We start from the raw sequence: 17,765 nt of genomic DNA, 5'->3' as shown, positions 1-17,765 counted from the left end.
TATCGATTCAAAAGAATAAGAGGGAAAAGGAACAGGGAGGAAACAAAGAAGAAAGAAAAGAAAGGAAATGGATTAGAAGAGGAGGGTGAGGCTCGGGTCATGGCAATGCAAGTGCTTATCAATTATTTCTGAGCTCAGGAAAAAACAAACTCTCCAACTGACCAAAATTATGCGCTAACCCAAGAAGTGGACAAGACCAGCCTGAACTCTCTTTTAAATTCAGTTCCATGTATAGGGGCGCCTGGGTGGCTCAGTCAGTTGAGCGTCCCACTCTTGGTTTCGGCTCAGGTCGTGAACTCGGGGTTCAAGAGTTTGAGCCCCGCATCATCAGGCTCTCTGGTGACAGTTGCAGAGCCTGCTTGGGATTCTCTGTCTCCCTTTCTCTCTGTCCCTCCCCTACTCGTGCTGTCTCTCTCTCAAAACTAGGTGAATAAACTTAAAAAAAAAATTCAGTTCCGTGTACATATTCAATTCTGTTCAGCTAACTTGCCAGACATTTATTGAGCCCTACAATATGCAAGGCTCCTCAGTCTATGTGATCTGTTAGAACTATCCCTTGCTAATTAGTTCCCCAAATCTTTGGACACGCACACATTTTCATTACTTTTATATAACAACAATCAAGTATACCATTCCTTCTCATCATTCTCTTTTCTCTTCCTACACAGTTGGAAAGCACAGAAGTCAAGTCTTAACACAAACAGCCAAGAGCAGTTCTAACTGAACTGGTTCAACAAAACTGTGAAGCTGGTTTTATCTGATCTTCTCTGCCTTCATGAGGGGCCCTTCCCATAACAAGAGCGTTTAATTTCCACATCTGTTGAGCACTTACTCTCTTTCACACCAGAGAACCTGTTTTCAGATAATATTTTGGGATCAGTTATTTATTTGTCAATTTACAAATGAATATATATATTCTTTTAAGTGCCAGGCTATGTGCTGGCATTTCACCAATAAAGTAGTTATGTATATCTACAGTTCAAAAGTATAATTTTGAAGTCAGTGTGTTGCCTTCCACAAGGTATCTGCTTTTAAATTTTCTCAGTTTGCAGAGTAAAATACCTCCAATTTTAGGAGAGGGGAAAAATGCATTCTTCTACTTTCTTAAGTAATATTATGGGGGCCTGCAGATTAAATAGACCGAAGAGAAATTACAGGAGACAATGCAAATACATTTTATGTTTTCATTATTTATTTATTTATTAAAAATTTTTTTAAGTTTATTTATTTTGAGAGAGACAGCTCAAGCAGGGGAGGGGCAGAGAGAGAGGGAGAGAGAGAGAGACTCTGAAGCAGGCTCTGCTTTATCAACACAGAGCCCAATGTGGGGCTCAAACCCACGAACTGTGAGATCATGACCTGAGCCGAAATCAGGAGTCAGATGCTTAACTGACTGAGCCACTCAAGAGCCCCCACATTTTATTTTAATTTTTATGTGTGCTTAGATCATCATAGAAAAGAAATAAAGACCCAGAGAGGCATTAAAGACCTGGGGGCTTATATGCCACTTTAACAAGGATAATATATTAAAAATTTTGTTTTATTATGTTTATTTATATTTGAGAGAGAGACAGACAGAGTGTGAGCAGGCGAGGGGCAGAGAGAGAGGGAGACACAGAATCGAAGCAGGCTCCAGGCTCTGAGCTGTCAGCACAGAGACCGACGTGAGGCTCAAACCCACGAACTGTGAGATCATAGCCTGAGCCGAAGTTGGACGCTCAACCGACTGAGACACCCAGGCACCCCAAAGATAATATATTTGAAAAGAAGAAAAAAGACAAAGGAAAAGGACTATTGGGGGCAGTAAATTGAGGGAAAGTAAATATAAGGTTAAATATAATGGAAGATAAGGATTATTTTACTTTTATTTATTTGCTATTTTTAGTAAAAAAATTTTTTAATGTTTATTTTTGAGAGTGAGCCATCACGAGTGGGGGAGGGGCAGAGACAGAAGGAGACAGAGGAACCGAAGCAGGCTCTGTGCTGTCAGTGCAAAGCCCGAAGTGGGGCCTGAACCCAAGAATCGTGAGATCATGACCGGAGCCGAAGTCGTATGCTCAAGTGACTGAGCCACCCAGGCGCCCTGATGAGGATTAGTTTCGTAAAGTTTGTGTAGACTCATCTTGGTGCTGACTTTCTGCCTCCAGTCGGGATTGTTCTCCTGGTATGGGAGACAGGAGGGAGAATGCCTTCACAAAGGGAAATGTTGATCTGCTTTTCTGTAGATAGGGGGAGAACATTCGGTTCAAATTACTCCTTATGCTAATGTGGTGTTATTTGGGGATGGCGTGTTCAGATGCCCGTCAGTACTTTACCAGAGGACTCTCGTACAGCCCGCCCTACAGCTGGGGTGGGGGTATTTGGGGCATGCAGACTGGATTGCCGAGGACTACTTCCCCCGCCAGGATGAGGGAGTTAAGAGAGTGGAGGCTTTGGGGGGCTTTCTTCCTGGAACAAGTCATTGGTCATCTGCCCAGCACACCCTCCGGGTGACCCTTTTGTTATGGTTTCATGTAGGCCAGTGAACATGCCTTCTTTGGGTCAGGCTTTCCTTTGGCCTTTTGTTCACTGAGCTCCCCGGTTGCTTGCCAGGATGAGGTTCCTCCCTGTTCCCTCCTCCCTCCCCCTTTCCGTCTTCTCCACACCTCAGCCCTCAACCTGGTGGGGCTGATTTCTTGGGTCTGCTAGCTTTCTCCATGACGGCACTCCTCAGTTCGTAGTTCAGTGTCTTTGGCCAAGCCACTTCATTTTCTAAACCTCCGTTTTTGAGCTATCAAATGGGGCTTGTAACATTTGCTCCAAGTGTCTCTGTGAATTACATCTACAGGAAACTTTCAAGTAACAACAAGTAATGTTAATCGAGCACTTGGGCAATGCCACCCACGTTTCTAAACACCTGATGTGGTTATGTCAGGAAATCCTTAAAAACAACTGTAGGGAGTAGGAACCATTATTACCATCCTCCTTATGCAGAGGGGGGAAGGGGGCAGGCGGGGAGGCAGAGATCCCTGAGGTCAGTGGTTATTTAGGTGCCAGAGCTGGGTTCAGGATGCAATGTGTTAGTCTCCAGAGCTCTGGTTTGTAACCAGGATTCTACTGGCAGCCAGCGCGGGTTCATTTTCTCTCTGAACGTTCTCAGAGAGAAAACCTCCTGCCAGTGGTTTCTCTGTCGACCCCTACTGGACACCAGTGGGATAGCGCAGGCCGTCCTTTGTGGAGCCTAGGGCTCGTTTTAGTGAAAGCTTATGGCTCTGGCAGGTGAAACCTGGCAGGAGCCACGTCCTCGGGAGTTCCCCTCGCTCTGCCCCCATCACATCACAGCAACAATCGCCGGTCCCTGCTGCAGTCTAACCATCTGGAGAAGGGCCCCCGAGTGTGTGGAAAGCAAAAACTAAAGTACACAGTGGCCTGGCATTCAAACCCTTCTCTTCCAGTCTGACCCAAACCACAGTTACAATGTGGGGGAATCTCAAACGCTGATCTGAAGAGTGATTTCCAGGCTCCAGGTCTGTTAACTCTCTTGATAGCGTTTGCAAGTATCTGATGGCCCGTGGAATGGAAGAGCAGGATGCTCAGTCTGTGTAGCCTAAAGAGAACAAACCATCTGAGGTAAATCTCAGCTCAGTATAAAGACTTTTTATGAATGGGCCACTCTTTTTTGTTTGTTTTTTGAGAGAGAGAGAGAGAGAGAGAGAGAGAACATGCGAGCACCGCAGGGGATAGATGGAGAGACAGAGAGGGAGAGAGAGAGAGAGAGAGAGAGAGAGAGAGAGAATCTTAAGTAGGCTCTGTGCTGAGCACGGAGCCCAACGCAGACTCCATCCCATGACCCTGGGATCACGACCTGAGCCGAAACCTAGAGTCAGACGCTCAATCGACTGAGCCACCCAGGCGCCCCTAAGATGGGCCACTCTTACAAGGATGAATTCTCTGTCTGTGAAAGTGTGCAGGCCTGGGGACGCTCCTTGTCGTGGGCACTGGAATGTCACAGTTAGCAGTAAGAGCACCACGGATTTTGAAATCAAACCGAGTTTGAATCCCAGCGACACCACATACTAAGGGTATGCATTGGGCAAGTCACTTCATCTTGCTGAGCTCCCCCACATATAAAATAGGGTAAGGGTCCAGCAGAGGGTTACATGTTGAGAAGTATGCGCAGTATCTTGGTTGGCGCCCACACTTAGAGAGCACTCAACAAATGGTATTTAACTGACACTCACAAAGGCCTTATTATGTATCAGACACTATTCCAAGTGTTTTGCATTAACCCATTGATTCTCATGACAATCTTATGAGGTGGTACTGTTACTGCATCTGGGTGGAATACTGGGTGCAGTGGTTTCGAGAGCCCCTTCCGACTCTGTGATTCTACGACCAGGCGACAGATCCAGCCGGGCAGCTCTTGGTGGACAGAACTGATGCTTGATGGACTGTCTGATGGTATTAGCTACCAGCTTTCTTGATCCTGAGGACTTAGGATTTCGATAGTTCACGCCTCGAGTCTCGTACCTTAGAGCCCCTGAAAATACCCCTAATCAAGCATTTTCTCCCTCACAGACGTGTCCATTAAATTCTTCCATTATCCTTGAAAGCATGCGCTGGCTGCCTGGAAAGTGTTCTCCTTCCCCCTCACCTCCCTTTCCTTCTTCTCATATTTGATTGCTACCATGTATTTAATACTTACCCATGCCAAGATCCATGTTAAACGATGCGTGTGTGTGTGTGTGTGTGTGTGTGTGTGTGTGTGTATTTGAGCAAGAGAGTCACAGGATCCAGTTATATTTTGGTAAATCATTAAATATAGAGCCAGCTTGATCTCATTCAGGTCCTTGCTTATTTACATAGTTACTATCATGTGCCTGGGATCTATTCCTGTCCCTAAAGATCCCTTCCTCCCTGTCCATGAGCCCCTGCTACAGCTAAGAGCAGAACTGAGGTTTTCCCATGACAACAATTTCCATTATTTAAAAGAAAAAAGAAAGTGCTTTATAATGAAAGGTGATGAAAACAAGATTGAGGTAAAAGACAAGGCAATCAGAAGATAGAAACTGAACATGGCATCTGGAGAACGGAAGAAGGCCAGGAGATGCCGGGTCAGCACAGCTGGTAATTATGTGTTAAGACTGACGCAATGTATCTGCATTTCTCAAAAGCTAACATTCTGCATGACAGATTTTCTGTGAGTAACTGCTTGAGGTCTTTTTTGTTCTTACAGATTATTATTTTTTTTGACCACAGAAACTCATAACCTAGACAGGAAGAGGGGAAAAAAAGGGATAATCCTTCCTTTATTTGTTCATCTAATTATTTAATAATAATGTATCACATTCTATTATAACTAGTTTGGGGACCCACAGTATAGGAAGAATTTGGAAAACTATAAAAACAAACCAATAGATGAGAGGGTAAAGCAATGGGCTTTGCTTCAAGTCCCCAAAAAGATGGTTGTTGGCTCAAGGAAAAAAATTGGGAAGGTATCACTCATATCTTTAATTAAATGGAGGTTATTATATACAATAGTTTTCCGGGGTGCCTGGGTGGCTCAGTCGGTTAAGCTTCCGACTTCGGCTCAGGTCATGATCTCACGGTCCGTGAGTTCGAGCCCTGCGTCGGGGTCTGTGCTGACAGCTCAGAGCCTGGAGCCCGTTTCAGATTCTGTGTCTCCCTCTCTCTCTGCACCTCCCCTGTTCATGCTCTGTCTCTCTCTGTCTCAAAAATAAATAAACGTTAAAAAAATTAAAAAAAAAATAAACAATAGTTTTCCTCTGCCAGGCAGAATAAGAAATAGCTTTCACCCACAGCAGGAAGACTTTAGAGGCTAGAACAGAACCTCGTTACAGAATATTTAAGAGTCATGTGACTAGGCTGTCTCAGCAAAGGGCTGAGAGAGCAGGGAATTCCTTGCCCTCCTTACACCACATCCAGACCCGCTCGATCTGAGTTCCAGACAGGCAGATTACTGGAGCCTAATGGACATTGCTGGGAAGTCTATGTTCCGAGGCTAGATTTGACTTCCAACAGCACGTTCCCCAGGCCCCTGCCGGGGCGGCGGACGGAACAGCAAGCTCAGTATTGGGAGACCCGGCCTGCAGGTCCTGTGCCACGTGTTGCTTTCCCTTGTTTGCTTTGGACTCCAGTTTTCTCATCCATACAATGAACATGTGGGTCTACGTGCTAGTAATTCTCCAACTTCAGTGTGGATGAGAATCGTGTCCTATTTATTACTATCATTTGGAGAGGCACTTGTTTCAAATCCAGATTTCTATTCCCTTCTCCACACAAGTTGCTATTTAGTTAGTCTGGAGGGGGGCACAGGACCCAAGATTCTCTCTCTGGGAATTCTCTCTCTCTCTGTCTCTCTCTCTCTCTGTCTCTCGAAAGAGAATGAGTGGGGGAGGGGCAGAGAGAGAGGGAGACACAGAATCCCAAGCAGGCCCTGTGCTGTTTGCGCAGAGTGCTATGTGCGACTCAATCTCAGGAACTGTGAGATCATGACTCATGACCTGAGCTGAAGTCAAGAGTCAGACTCTTAACCAACTGAGCCACCCAGGTCCCCCCTCAACATGATTCCGTTCATTAGTAAGTGTCTGATATGACGCTAGGCTGGTGTATCAGTCAGCTTGGGTTGCCATAACAAGATACCAGAGGCGGAGTGGCTTAAACAAGAGATTAATCTCACAGTTCTGCAGGGTAGAAGTCCAAGATCATGGTGTTGGTTTCTCCTGAGACCTCTCTCCTTGGCTCGCAGAAGGCCGCCCTCTTGCTGTGTCCTCACAGGGCCCTTCTTCTGGGTGGGCATCCCCGCGTCCCTGTGTGATATCCCTGATGTCAGTGATAATTTAAACAGACACAGCCTGAGGTGCACAGTCTCTGAGTGTCCTAGTCCCCAGAGGGACACCAGGCCGATCGGATCACCACCCACCCTGATGACCTCGTTTTAACTGAATCACATCTTTAGAGGCCCTGTCTCCAAATACCATCCCGTTCAGATGGGGGTTAGGGCTTAAATGTACGGATCCTGGACGGGGGGGAGTTACAATTTAGCCTCTAACATCCGATAATCTCTAAATTTAGATGACCTCCAAAATTCTGTGACCCATGAAAGCTAGGTAATACCTCTTTCCAGGCGCAGGCTCCTCTTTGAGTCTGCTTATAGACTACTGTGGACAGCTGAACTCTTATTTTCATAGTCTCTCCACATCTCTAGCCCAAGTTCCCAGCCCTACTCTGGTGATATCTAATCTCCTAATCCCTAATCTCCTGGCCCTTGTTGGTTTTACCACTCTTTTTAAGGTGCCTGCCACTTCCCGCCCCCGCCTCCTACACTGATATGTTATTACCTCATTTGTTTATCTGTTTCCTGACTTCCTGCCCTTCTCCCCCGCTGGACTGTAAATTCCATAGATCAGCGAACTACATAGTACATTTTGTTCCCAGTACCATACACGGTGCCTGGCATACAGTAGGCGCTCAGTAACTGTTGACGCGTGAACAAATGACCAAGTAAGTGAGATGAGTCGAGAGGACCTTTAAGGTCCATTCCAACCCTCAGATTCAATCAGGTTTTTCCTTCTTTATTCTTCCATGGGGATGGTGTTTAAGAGGCTTCTTCCCAGCCAGAGGGAATGAGTAAAATGTGTGGACCACCAACCCCCCATGATGTGTACCTGGACACCTGGGAACAATGAAATGTATGCTCTCTTGCCATCCCAGCAATGTCTTAGAAGGCCCTGGGCGTTGAGTGTCTGGACCCTACTACCCGAGGTAGGGCATGGACAGAGGGCGGCAAATGTCCCAAGTCCACATGAGCCCACAGCTGGAGTCTGGGTGTGGTCCTGAGTCTTCTTGCAGATGACCAAAAACACTCATTTGTAAACTCTAAGCCTCAGACGTTTGCTGGGACTACATAAGCAGGTACGCTTTTTAACTTATTCATTTAGGTTGATGGAAAGATGCTGGAATGTGTTCAGTCAAAGCACCCACAATAAGGCAATAAAACTAGTGACGATAAATGAAAGAAAGAAAATATCCACAATAATTTAAACAGAGAGAGTCTGAGGTGCACACGAGAGTTTTAATCTCTGATTGGGGTGGATCTATAGGTGTGAAATCTTAAGGCTACAGAAGGCAATACTCTGAGATAGTTCTCACGTACCTCTTTATTGAAGGCCTTGACCCCAGGCTGAATTGATTGCTTTTTTTCCTTATATTTATTAAATTTGAGAGCAAATGTTTGTTTCTATGTCTGTTCCCTCTACTATAACGTGGTTCGTTGAGAACAATGATCACATCTTGTTTGTTTCTGCATCTCCGCACCTGCTACATGGCCCTCAAAAATTGTTTACTGAATGAATGACTAACAAGGAGATTTAAATATTATTGACTGGGAGATATTGCCAGCATGTTTTATAGCAAGGCTGACTGAGAATCATGAATTCTGCCATGATCCTTCTAACATATCCTGCTCTTAGTGATTTTGTTTAGACAATTCTTAAAAACCGGTTTTTACCCTAAGGTCAAAACATCTTAGGATGGGGAGGACCAAGCACGTTTAGGGGAGGAAAGTAGCCAGGAGAAGGACATCTAGAAGGCCCGCTTCTAGGAATGCAAAATGATTTTCAAATGGTCTCAAGTCAGACATAATTAAGAAAGTAAATACATTGAAGGAGAATCAAATACTGTAACACAATGCAAAGCATTAAAAGAAATCACCTTGTGCTCCAGATTATACACATTGTTGTTCCACTCAATAGTGTACGTAATGGTAAATTGACTCTAATTATTAATACCAATAGTCCCATTCACTGAGAAATCAGTTTATAATAAAGATTTATTTAGCTTCCAAGCTCCTGGGGCCATAGCCAAACACCTGTCAGAGACGCGGCCATGGGGGATTATTATTAATTATCTGTCCAATTATTCTTCTCTCCCTTAGGAACACAAACAGTATATGCCCCACATCTAATGAGGGCAGGAAGGATCCACTCGTGGCCACCTCACTTCTTAGGGTCCTTCTGACAGAGGGATTGTCCTAGTTGTCACTGAAGGCTGCTCAGCAGGTAACCTGGGCCCTTAAGTAGCCTTCAGAGCTGCACAGAAGTTTGTGCCACTGGGGGAGACAGACAGACATTTTCTGCACTGGAGAAATTGTTTCCCTTTTCCTCAAACACTTTCCCTGTTCCTGGTTCCCCTCTACCCTCCCCTCCTCTGCCCAAAGCTTCTCTCAGCACTACTGTCTTCTTGAGCTATGCTTTCTTTCATGCTCCCAACCGAACTATGTTTTCTGGGAACAGGTTGGGGAGATGCCAAAAGGGCCGTGAAGCATCCCTAAGTTGAGCAAGGCTTTTTTAAAAAATTGTGGTAAAATACACATAAAATTAGCCTTATTTATTTATTTATGGCATGAGTAGGGGAGAGGAACGGGGGGAGAGAGAGAGAGAGAGAGAGAGAGAGAGAATCCTAAGCAGGTTCCACACTCAGAGCCGACACTAACGTGGGGCTTGATCCCTTGACCCTGGGATCATGACCTGAGCTGAAATCAAGAGTGGGACACTGACTGAGCCACCCAGGCGCCCCTGAAATTAACCATTTTAAATTTTTTTTCAACGTTTTTTTATTTATTTTTGGGACAGAGAGAGACAGAGCATGAACGGGGGAGGGGCAGAGAGAGAGGGAGACACAGAATCGGAAACAGGCTCCAGGCTCCGAGCCATCAGCCCAGAGCCCGACGCGGGGCTCGAACTCACGGAGCGCGAGATCGTGACCTGGCTGAAGTCGGATGCTTAACCGACTGCGCCACCCAGGCGCCCCTGAAATTAACCATTTTAAAGTGTATACTTTAACGGCATTTTGAACATTCACAATGTCCTGCAACCACCACCACTGGTCTAGTTCCAGAACATTTTCATCACCCAGAAAGGAAACCTCACATCCGTGGAGCAGTCACTCCCTATTCCGTTTTCCCTTCAACCCCTGGCCGCCGCTAATCTACGTGTTGCGTCTCTGGATTTGCCTATTCTGAATATGTCCTATTCCGTCTGTGGCTTCTTGTGACTAGCTTCTCTCACTTCGCTGGGTTCATCCGGTTCCTGTGAGCACTCCCTGCTTTTTTGTGACTGAGTGATATTCCATCGCATGGGTGGACCACATTTGGCTCATTAGTTAATAGACATTTGCGTTGGATTTTTTTCAACCAAGCTTTTTAACCCCCATGCATTGTCTCCATTTCCTTAATCGAATGACAGCAACCGATGGTGATAAAGAGCTTGCCTGTCCCAGGCGTTGTGCACAGTGGTTTACAAGCATGACCCCGTTTAATCCTCATGAGGCAAAAGCCTGCGCATGTTGGTATCACACCAGGCAGCCCATCAGAGGGGTCCGGGGCTGACACGCAGCCAAGATTTCTGTCTCGAGGGAGAGGTGGAGGGCGCCAGTGTGCACAAATGAGCTTTGTCACCAACTTTGGGGTAAATATCATCATTATTCCTAATCTAATTTAAGAAAATGAGGATTGAAGAATTTCTGTACTTTATTCAACATCTAACAAAGAGGAAGAGACCAGATGAACCCAGATCCCACCAAGTCCAGATCCTTGGCTACTACCAGATATTAGGATAACATTGGCAAGGACCTCTGGAGCTTACTTCCTTCTTCCAAGGTCTCCTTTTGTCCTAGTCCAAGGTAAAAAATATATTCTGCACTCTAATCCAGTATGTAATGCACACACATAACAAAAAAGTTTCAGGAAACTACACTTAACCTTAGTCCCTGCAATGTACTTTTTCATTCTATCTCATTTTTTTTTTTTAAAAAGCTGGTAAAGCTCCACTAAATGGATTTCCAACAGATTCTCACCCACAATCGAAAAACCATGGCTGAAATCCAAATGTCCATTTTCTTTTTCAGTCTTTACTTCACTCAACCTTTTCATGACATTTGACGCTGTCCGATGGGCCTCCACTTCCTGCAACTCAACATGTTTCTGGGTCACTCTCTCTTGGGCTCCAGAAGGCTATTTCCAGTATTCGTCCCGCATTTCAACCTAAATGTTTTATCTGTGCTTTAACCACAGGGGCTCAAAACTGTGTTTGCCCTGCCTCCCTCCCCCACCATTTCAAGACTGTTTTTCCCCCAACTCCTCCCTATCTCAGTTGATGCTTGCTCCATCTTTCCAGCCTCTCAAGATATGTAAAGAACTCATAACCATGGGGCGCCTGGGTGGCTCAGTCGGTTGAGCGTCCGACTTCAGCTCAGGTCACGATCTCACGGTCCGTGAGTTCGAGCCCTGCGTCGGGCTCTGGGCTGATGGCCCAGAGCCTGGAGCCTGCTTCCGATTCTGTGTCTCCCTCTCTCTCTGCTCCTCCCCCGTTCATGCTCTGTTTCTCTCTGTCTCAAAAATAAATAAACGTTAAAAAAAAAAAAGAACTCATAACCAAAAGGTTGAACAGACACAGAAAAGAATATATACAAATGGACAAGCATATGAAAAGATGCTTACCATCACCGGGTCTTAAATGAAAATTAAAACCACCAGGTACCATTATATACCCACAAAAATGTCTAAAATAAAAAAGGTGGGCAGTGCAAGTGTCGGCAAGGATATGGAACATATACGTTGCTAGTGGGGCTTATGAAAGGATATAACAACTTTGGAGAACTGTTTGGCAGTTTCCCACAAGGTTAAGTGTGCATTTACCACATCGTCTGGCAATATCAACCCCTGGCTATGTCCCCCATGAGAAATAAAAACATAACCCACACAAAGACGTTCACAGAAATGTTCCTAACAATTTTATTCAACCTGAAGTCAAACCAGACATCCATCACTAGGTGACTGAATAGATAAGGTGTGGTCCATCCACACAACAGTATAATACTCAGCAGAACAAAGGCACAGTCTGCTAATATCGACGACATCCTGCGTGAATTTCAAAAACATTATGCCGAATGAAATCCGCCAGACAGAAAAGAGCGCACACTGTATGATTCGATTTATATGAAATTCTAGAAAAAAGAAAAGCTGATGTATTGGGACAGAAAGTATGTAAGTGGTTACCTGGGTGGGGGAGGGTGGGGGAGTTGTTTACCAACCGCAGAGGGCATGAGACTTTTTGGATGATGAAAATATTCTATGTCTTGCTTGTGGTTACATTTGGTTGTGGGTGTATACATTTGTCAAAACTTATCAAACCGTATACTTAAAGTAGATGCAGTTTTATCTTATGAAAAGCATATCTTTAGGAAGTCGATTTAACCAGCCAGCTGGGGAAAAAAAAAAAAAGGGTGTTGCACCTCTTCCTTTCTGTCACCTCCCACAACTAGTAAGTTATTCGATTCTCCTGACTTAGACTTTCAACATTGCTGTCAAAGGAGAATCTTCTCTCTCTCACCTCTCTCACTCTCCATTGCCAAGTCTTGCTTCAGGTCCACAGGAGCTCTCCCCCTGCACCAATGTGAGGGCCTCCTGTCTTTCCCCACCCCTGCTCTCCTCAACTCCGGCCAAGCTTTCCCTTCTTAGCGCTCCCGATCATATCCTGCCACTCCCTTGATGGAATACTTCCACTGGTTGCCTTTTGTCCAAAGATCGAGATACAGATTTATGCCTCCTTCCCTCCCACCAATATTTATTGGGAAGAGGCAGGCATTTAGCACTTCATGCAGAGCCGTTCATAAACTGGACCCTTTCAAGGCTCATTTTTAGTCATGCTGCGTGTTCACAACTTAACGCCTTTGTATATTCTGTAGCTGCCACCTCTCTTGGCCTTCCTTTTCTCTCTTCCTATGCATTTCTATTTCTTAGAGATTTCCTGCTCTGTGAAGCTTTTTGCCATGTATCCAGGCAGACATAGGTATCTCAGAACCTTTCATTCAAGCCTAACATAGCATTGGCTGGTATCACTCCGTTGTGTCTGTGAAGTCTGCGTCTGCCTTGATGTTTCAGACAGTGCCATAGTCACACCTTGTCTCTGAGAGCTAACGCGATGGCACTTAATGTTTACTGAATTCATTGCCCGTATTTCTATTGATGATAAAGTTAGCAACATAAATTCTCCTGCTAGAGTTAATCTTTTCCTCTCCAATCCTTCCATAATCTTTTATCAATGCCTCTCTTGTATCACTTATTATTTCCCCACTGCCCTGTGAGCTTTAAAAAATTTTGAAATATTTTCGGCATCTAGAAACCTTCATCTTAATTTTAAGCGCCTTGTCAAATCTTAGCATTTTTGTTCTGTTTGCCTCGGATGTTTTAAAAAATAAATATAACATTTATAGATACAATGGAAGGCTCCCAAGGACCCCTTCCCAAAGCCAGTCCTTTCTCTCCCTTTCAAAGGCAATCCTTCTCCTAAATTTGGTGTTTATCATTGATTTGCATATTCTTAAACCATGTATGTATGAATTCATAAATAATTCATAGTATTGTTTTACATATCTTAAAACTTTATGCAAATAATATAATTCTACACATATTCTGCAAGTTGTTTTTTGTTTTGTTCAACATATTTTTACACTGATCCGTGTTGATACATGTAACTCTAATTTATTTTACTTACTTATTGTTTTCAAATTTTTTTAAAGTTTATTTTTGAGAGAGAGAGAGAGAAAAGAGAGAGCACAAGTGGGAGGGGCAGAGAGAGAGGGAGACACAGAATCCAAAATAGGCTCCAGGCTCTGAGCTGTCAGCACAGAGCCCACTGTGGGGCTAGAACTCACGAACTGCAAGGTCACGACCTGAGCTGAAGTCGGACGCTTAACCGACTGAGCCACCCAGGTGCCCCCATGTAACTCTAATTTAAATGGGTGACTTCAAGAATATGCCTGCATAAATCTTCAACTAGATGTAGTCCAACTCTGTGTAAGCAGAGAACATGTTCCAAAAATATATATGTATCTTACATATCAAATTCTTGTCTCCAAACCACACTGTGGAGGCCGAGTCAGGCACCATCCCCCAAATCTCCTTCTCTCTCCTGCTTACATCCAGTCACATTTACCTGAGGTATCTTTTCTCCTCTCCCTCCACTGCCACCATCCCAGGCAGTACCATTAGGTCTTGATGGGACCACGACAGTAGTCTCCTAACTGGTCTCTGTACTATCTGACACCCTCCTTCCCTTGTCTTCTTCACACAGCTGTTGGGACATCTTTCTAAAAGGCATGTCTGACCACATCAAATATGACCCTGACCTTAGAACTCTTTGGAAGCTCCTATTATTCTTAGGATGAGGATCAAATCCTTAACTCTGCCCTGCAGCCCCCCACCTGGACTGGCTCTGCCTAGCTCTTGGCTTTTCACCAAGCTGTCTCTGTTCTCCATTTTCTTTGTCCCTCCTGCATCCTGGCCTCTGCCTGAGATCTCTTCCTTGCCCTCTTCACACCTAACTCCTCAATCTAGGTCAGCTTCCCTTCTTATTCACTCGCAAAGAGCTTTCTTTTCCTCCTGAGTCTATTAATTCCTATTTGGTATTACAGATTCACTAGTGTGATTGATTTGATTGATTGCCTGGCTTTCAACTAGACTCTAAACTTGATGCAGGATTGAACCATGTATGTCTATGTTTGCTTTTCCATGCATTTGAACCTTTCTTATAGCAAGCCCTTCAATAAGTATTTGCCAAAGGGTGAATGAACCCCTGGGAAATGTATTTAAAAAATGGAGCTATAGGATGATGCAAGCCTAGCTTCTGAATGTTGGGTTGGATAATCATTTACTTTGAAAGAACAGGATTCAAGGACACCGTAAATTGTGGACCATGTGCCCTGATAGGCCAGGAGAAATATCCTCCCCAAAGGCTGGGACTTGGCAATTCCCAATACCCTATGTCAGAAGCCAGCTGGCGGCCCACACTTTTGAAAATGTGGTGATACATTAACCTGCAAAGGCAAAGTCCAAGGGCACGACTTTGCTGTAAGGCTGTCTTCCTGACTGCGGTTTTAATAGCCTGTTCTCCAAATGTGCACTGACGTCAGTGGGAGATCCTTGTGCCGGGTGTGTCTGACTCAGCCTCCACAGTGCAGTTGGGAGAGAAGAATTTGGCCTAAGGACATCTCACCTGCTACCTCTGTGGGGATTAAAGTGGAATTCAGCCTGAATGCTTTTTTTTTCTTGCCCCAATGTAATGTAACCTTCAGTTGCTATTTGTGCTTCCTCCTATTTTACTATTTATAGACTGTTAAGTAAAAATCTGAATGAGGCGGTGGGACTGGGGGAGGGGCACAGAATCAAGTGCTCTTCAGTCTTTTGCAAAAGTGCCAAACTGATACAGTTAAAGGCACAGGGAGAAACATGTTGGCACTTCAGGACACAATAGAGGCTTCAGAATTGAAAGTGTTTTATGTCTTTTGTATTATTAAAAATATTCTTCCATCTTTTTTTTAAATTTTTATTTTGAGATCTTTCTCATTTTGAGCATGAGCAGGGGAGGGACATAGAGAGAGGGAGAGAGAGAAGGAGAGAGAGAGAGACTCTTAAGTCGACTCCACACTTTCAGCGCAGAGCCCGACGTGGGGCTTGAACCCGCGAACAGTGAGATCATGACCCAAGCCAAAATCAAGAGCCGGACACTCAACTGACTAAGCCACCTGGGCGCCCCCAAAATATTTCTCAATCTTAAAAATAACACATGTGTTAGCCTATAGGATCTATAGCCTATAGCCTATAGGATCTCAGAAAATCCTCATCCAGGGCATCCTATTATATATAATACATTATATATGAAATATATATTAAATTAAATTTATTACATTAATAAGACTTATTAAATTAACAAAAATTAAATATATTATAAATATTTTTTCAATCTTAAAAATAAAATGTGTTAGTCTATAGGATCTCAGAAAATCCTCACCAAGAGCATCCTATTATATCTAACACAAGAAATATGCTCTTAATGGAAAAGATTTCCTGGCAAGTGTTCATAAAAAGTAGATACCTGAAATCCTGAGTTTCATAAAGTGTGCTTTAAAATACAATATGGCAAAATATTACAATATTGCCAGAAATGTCTGTCACAACAAACTTCTCCCTCCCTAATGCTCTCAAAGTACCTTAGACACACCTCAGTACAGGGCTTATCAGAGGGCGTCATGATAAGTTGAATGTCTCCTGGCTCAGACTATGAGCCTCTTGAGGTCAGAGCACAGTTTTTAGCTGTTTGTGAAAGACTTAGCTTCCGTCAGGGTACCCGTCACACGGTAGGTGCAGAAAGAATGAATCAGAATCAGAGAAGTGTGCTCCAATCCTGCTTTGATGTTTCAGACTCTAGGGCCTTGGCAGATACCTAACCTCCTCAAGTTCCATTATTCTATAAATTGGGGACTCATACCTCCTCACAGGGCAGCTATTAGAATGAAATGAGATATGTGTCCCGCATGTGGGAGGTATTCAGTAAATGTTGTCAACAACTTAAGAGCTAGGATGCTGAGTTCTGCCTTTTGCTAGCTGTGTGACCCTGGGCAAGTCCCATAAACTCTCTGGGCCTTGGCTTCTCATTTTGTAAAATGGGAATAATAATATCTACCCGTCAGATTTGTGGTGAGGAACAGTTTAGGACTGTTGGATTTAATGGACCAAAACCAAACGAAGTCTAGTGACGAACACATCATTGCCAGTTTTTTATTTTTCCAACTAGAAATGCTCCAGAAAAGAAACTGTCATCTACCCTCACCATAAAAGAAAGAGTATTTTAAGACCAAAAAAGGGAGGAAGGATTAATTTCTTCAAATGAACATATCTTTAAGAAAAAATGTTTTCTGATGTCTCTATCTGAGACTGGTGACAAGTTTAGTCTTGTGCTAGCACGAGCCCATGTCCGGCCTTTGGAAACTATTAATTAGGCAGATTAAATGAGGTGATATGTGTAAACAGCTGAGCAGAGAGCCCAGCATGCAGGAAACACTAAGTAAATGTTAACTGCTGCCATTTCATGTTATTTCTATAATCCTCAGAAATTAAGATACTTAACAATTCTATTAAAAAAGTTGTATGAACGAATGACATACCCATTATGTTTGTAACGAGTGGAGCTAACAAAGGAAAGAGGGGGTGACCGGAGTAACTGGCCAGAGGCTTTGGGGATAAGGAGGTCCCTGGCAAACGTTCACTGAGGGAGGGAGGGAGGGAGGGAGGGGTTTCCTACATTTCGGACCCCCCCGTAGTATTTTGCACGTATGATCTTCTTTGTGCCCCATAGAAACCCCATTTTTCCACATCGAGCAACTGAGGCACGGAGAGGTTATGATCACCCGCGAGTAGGCGGTGAGGTGGCGATTCCAACCCAGGCAATCAAGACTCTGTCGCTGTGATCTTCTGCCCCCCTCCAATAACGATAAAATATAGGATAAATTCCAATGTAAATGATTATGCTGTATAAATAGAAGAAGTGGAAGATAATGGAGAGGAAGAGCAACAGACTGTGTCATTGAACTAGATATGGGGCAGCAAAGGGAAGCGTTAGAAGATGGGCAGGTAGTCTCATAATCATATCCAGTCTTACTTAAAAATGTCATGCTCTAGAAATGTGTCAGATACCATTTTCAGTGCAGTTGAAGAATCTGACGTGTCAAGGGCTTGGCACATCACCTTTATTTTCTGCTGGGCTTCTCCAGTTGGGTTTTCTGAAGTGTGACATGCCTTTGATAGTGGTGGTTGGGAGGGGTGAGGCGTGCGAGGGGGAAGAGTAGCGCTTTGGCTGAGTCGTGTTCCCAGCATTTTAAATCCATGGTATTGTCAAGGCGCGGGGGGGGGGGGGGGGGGGGGGGGGGGG

At 44.3% G+C, this 17,765-nt stretch overlaps 1 long non-coding RNA gene across 1 annotated transcript; it reads right to left on the bottom strand.

Annotated features, from left to right (window-relative positions):
• Positions 1-1,174: 1,174 nt before the first annotated feature.
• On the bottom strand, positions 1,175-7,276 carry LOC125938380 (uncharacterized). Its single transcript, XR_007462688.1, has 3 exons — positions 7,117-7,276; positions 6,680-6,809; positions 1,175-2,161 (listed from the first exon to the last, which is right to left on the bottom strand). It is a non-coding gene; the product is annotated as an uncharacterized LOC125938380 (long non-coding RNA).
• Positions 7,277-17,765: the final 10,489 nt, after the last annotated feature.

The sequence above is a fragment of the Panthera uncia genome, chromosome D1, assembly GCF_023721935.1.
Source record: "Panthera uncia isolate 11264 chromosome D1, Puncia_PCG_1.0, whole genome shotgun sequence".
NCBI classification, from domain to species: Eukaryota; Metazoa; Chordata; class Mammalia; order Carnivora; family Felidae; genus Panthera; species Panthera uncia.
This window is presented reverse-complemented; position numbering and strand designations above follow the sequence as displayed.